The sequence below is a fragment of the Cavia porcellus genome, unplaced genomic scaffold (genome assembly GCF_034190915.1).
Source record: "Cavia porcellus strain 051 isolate PalLab524CR breed Dunkin Hartley unplaced genomic scaffold, mCavPor4.1 scaffold_7, whole genome shotgun sequence".
Taxonomy (NCBI): domain Eukaryota; kingdom Metazoa; phylum Chordata; class Mammalia; order Rodentia; family Caviidae; genus Cavia; species Cavia porcellus.
Window position 1 is genome coordinate 23,902,060 of NW_026947490.1, and position 3,866 is coordinate 23,905,925.

Genomic DNA, 3,866 nt, shown 5'->3' on the forward strand with positions numbered 1-3,866 from the left:
ATTTTAGTGGGAGGATGAAGTTAGAAAGGAGCACTGGATGGGAACCGGCATGAGATCTCCAGGCGAGATCTCTGTTTTGAAAGACCATTTCACAGCTGAAGATTCCTTGTAGAAATAGTTGTTTCCAGTCTGGGGAGGCAAAGACATCCGATGACTATGAAAAGTCTTGATACCTACAGTAGAGATGTTCTTCAAAACTCCTCAGATATTTCAAGAAGGTTCCTGGGCCAGCGCACAGGGCATTCCACTGCACAAACTTGGAACAATTTGAACACCCCCCCCCCAAATCTATAAGACATGAAATATAAGACATAGATTAAAATACTTTCTTGAATCCTTTGTGCTAATGAAAAGAGAACAGAGAAGAAGAAAAAATCTGCCCTACAGAAGAATATTGGCTAGTACAAAAAAAGAGTCAGAAAATTACCACTTGGAACCAAAATGTGAATCAATTATTTTAAGTGTTATCAGACAGGTTTCGAAGAGGTTTCCACCGAAATGAGGAACCTAAACTTGCCTCACCCACAGAATAAATTTGCAGCTTCAGTGACCCCTGTTGGGAAAAAAGGACTGACCAGTGAGAAGCACAGAAAAGGTTTAATGGGCAGAATTTCACATCACACGCTCAGGTGTGGAGTGCAGGCATTCAGAGAAAGGAACATTTCAGAGAAACGCTATTTCCTGGAACTGAGAGCATTTATACTTCCCTTGAGTTGTGAGAAGCCCCAGGGAAAGGTGATATAGTCTCCCAAAAAGGGAATTGGCTCACTTTGCAAGTGAGCCCACCTTTTAAAAAGATGAGTAATTTGAATTCTCTTGACCTGACCTTTATACTGAAATCAGGTTCCTGCTGTTTACTTTTTCAACTAAGCCAATTTATAGACGTAGTTTTTTAAAATATATATATATCAGGGCAGACAGGTGCGGTGCCACTGAGCTACACCCCCAGCTCCGGATGCAGAGGATCCTTGAGGAATTTTGGGTGTGATGGAAGGAAAGGAATCTCAGTAACCAAGGGAATGGCTGATACAGTGTCGGGGAGCTTCAGCCGTGTCCTCAAGTTGCAGTCTTCTTAGAGGTACAGTTGTTCAGACTGGTTTGCCTTCTCCCTTTCTACCTATCTTTGTTGCTTCTGTTCTACCTCACAGCTTTTGAAATGAACAAGGAGCCATACTCTTCATTTTGTTCAGGAAGTCTAAACTCTAGCCTTCAGTTTTTGACACACGCAACAAGGGACATTCAGGTCAGAGATGGTGCTTCCTTGCCGGTGGACTGTACTCTTTCCTTCTCCACGTCTCCCCCACCATCTTCCTTCAGATCGAGTTAGAAGCCAGCCCGGGCAACTTGGCAAGATCCTGCCTCAAAACATAAAATAAAATAAATCTAGAGACAAAGGTCAAGACTAAGACTCTGAGTTAAATTCCTAGACACATGCACACATGCACGTGCTCACATGCACACCTACCCACCAATGCACGCACACAACTCATTCAAATACTTTAAGAGTGAGAGCAAAGAGGGTACTGGAAATGGTGTCTGTGGTCTGCAGAGCCCTGCCCCAACTGCCACTCTGACTGCTGCTCCTGGATGCTGCGGGGGGCTTTTGGGGTGTCAGGGGAGCCGGCTTGGGTCTGTGTGTGGTGGGTGCAGTGTGAGCAGAGGGTGCCTGGGAAGTGCGGCTGCATGGTGAGAGGGGAGAGCGCATGCGTGTCTAGAGCTGTCCCCAGGGAGACCGGTGAGGACACTGGTGTTGGGGAGGGTGTGCTAAAGGTTGGATGGATGTCATGGGAGGGCATCCACTGGGCACAGCCTAGTGACGTGGTGTGGTCACTGACTCTGCAGCCATGGCACCCCAGAAGATGTGTGGTGGGGGCCCCTATGGGGTGTAGAGGCAGTTGGGGCCTGAGCTGGGGGCTCTATGGGAAGAAGGTTAGATTAGATGATGCTCTTTCTGAAACAGAGAGGTCCAGAGGAGGGGGACCAATATCTCCGGGCCAGGAGTATGGGGCACCCCTGCATGTTTGATCTGGTGGCAAGGGAGAGATGAGAGTTTGGAGTGCCCCCTCCCCTGCCAGACACACGGAAAGGGGCCATGAGTATCAGGGACTCAGTGCAAGGTGGTGAGGGTAGGGCAGTAGGCTGGTCTCTGGGCACCCTGCTGGGGGATGGAGAGAAGTATCGGGAGGGGTTGGAAAGGGCAGGAGGGAACCGCAGTGGAAAAGGCCACAGATGAGGACAGTGGAGGGGGCTCTGGCAGGCCACGGAGGTAGGGGGCACCAAGTGAAGGAGCAGTGTGTTAAGGCAGGGGCCTGGGGAAGCGAAGAGTTGGGGTGCAGATGTTGGGGGGTACAGCAGTGTTGCCAATCTTATCGAGGGACGCAGGATGTCTCCACAACTCCAGATTCTGCTAGAATGGTATCAGGTGGCTGCTCTCAGGAGCACTCTGATTTATAATGTTTTTCTGCTGCACTGACTCCTTTTAATCTCTAATGATAGCTTTGTAGAACCCCTCTTTGATGCTAGCAGAATTACACTAGCCTTCTTGGAGTTAGAATTTGCATTTTTAAACTGTTTCCCATGCTTTTGTTTTCAGACGTTCTGTTTGTAGCACAAGCCTTATGAGCAGTGTAGCCTGCTACAGTGGGCAGGATTTCCTTACCTTTGACCTGGCATCCCTCACGCAAAGCGATGCTGCCCTCAGCCCAGCAGTCCAAGAAGTTCTGGGAGGTGCATGGCCCCAGCACTTATCAAGGAAGAACTTCCTGAATGAGATACGTCCCAACCAGCTCCAAAGGCATCGGATTCCTTGGACACACACAGAGCACTGTGACTTACTGTCTGGTGATTTGTAGGGGCCTGGTCCTCCTCTGGAGACGCTCACGGGTTGGAAGCCTTGCATCAGCAGAAGCTGAGAGAATTTCTCTGTCCTGAAAGACAAAACCACTGACAGCAGGCTACAGATCCTGAGTAGCGTGATTACCACAATGGGCTATTCACTGCGCTTCCTTTTCCCCAGCACCACCATGAGCCGGTCCGCTGCAGCAGTGACTGGCTGTTTCTCTCAGTGCTTTTGGCCTGGGAATTGCTTCTATGATTACTTCTGGTATTTTCCATAAGGACAAACTATTACCAATACCCTCTGCATTTGAGATCTTCCACCACCACCCCCGAAGACCAGCTGTCTTCTGTTGGAATCAAAACCCAACTTCAGAGAGTCACCCTCCCTTGTACAAAAAGTGATCATCAGCGGGGTGTGGTGGCTCATCCCTGAAATCCCAGCACTCTCAAGGCTGAGGCAGGAGGATCATTGTGAGTTTGAGACCAGCCTGGGCTACAAAATGAGCTCAAGACCAGCCTGAACTGCATAGAGACACCCTGTTTAAAAAAAAAAAGTGATTATCTATCCAGGGACAAGCCACCTTGGTTCCTTCTAGCAACTTTGGGGACTCGTGGTTGCCCCACCCAACCCCTCAAGCACCCCTCAAATAGCTACCAAAAACTCACTTGAGCCCTGGGCTGGAAGAGATTTAGCCCAACAGCATTTACTTCTATTTTTATTGCTCCTACAAATGCAGCCCAGAGCAGATGCTCCCTGGCTCAAAAGCATTTTGAGTAGACGTTTCCCTGAATCTGACCAGCAGAGTTTGCAGGCGTACTGTAGGAGCTCTTCACAAATCAAACCTCTTCTTTCTGCTTGCCAGACCTCTCCCCATACTCAAAAGTGACACTGGGGAGCGGGGTGAGAGTGAGGAGAACAGTGTGTATAACTCCCTTCTCTGCAGCTATAGAGCTTTAAAAGTCAGAGAGGAAATCATTTTGGAGACAACCAGGAATTAAGTGGGCAGCTGTGACCAGCAGTTTGATAG

At 48.9% G+C, this 3,866-nt stretch overlaps 1 long non-coding RNA gene across 1 annotated transcript; it reads right to left on the reverse strand.

The window, feature by feature from the left end:
• Positions 1–578: 578 nt before the first annotated feature.
• Positions 579–3,389, reverse strand: LOC134476711 (uncharacterized). Its single transcript, XR_010048518.1, has 2 exons — positions 2,660–3,389; positions 579–1,355 (listed from the first exon to the last, which is right to left on the reverse strand). It is a non-coding gene; the product is annotated as an uncharacterized LOC134476711 (long non-coding RNA).
• Positions 3,390–3,866: the final 477 nt, after the last annotated feature.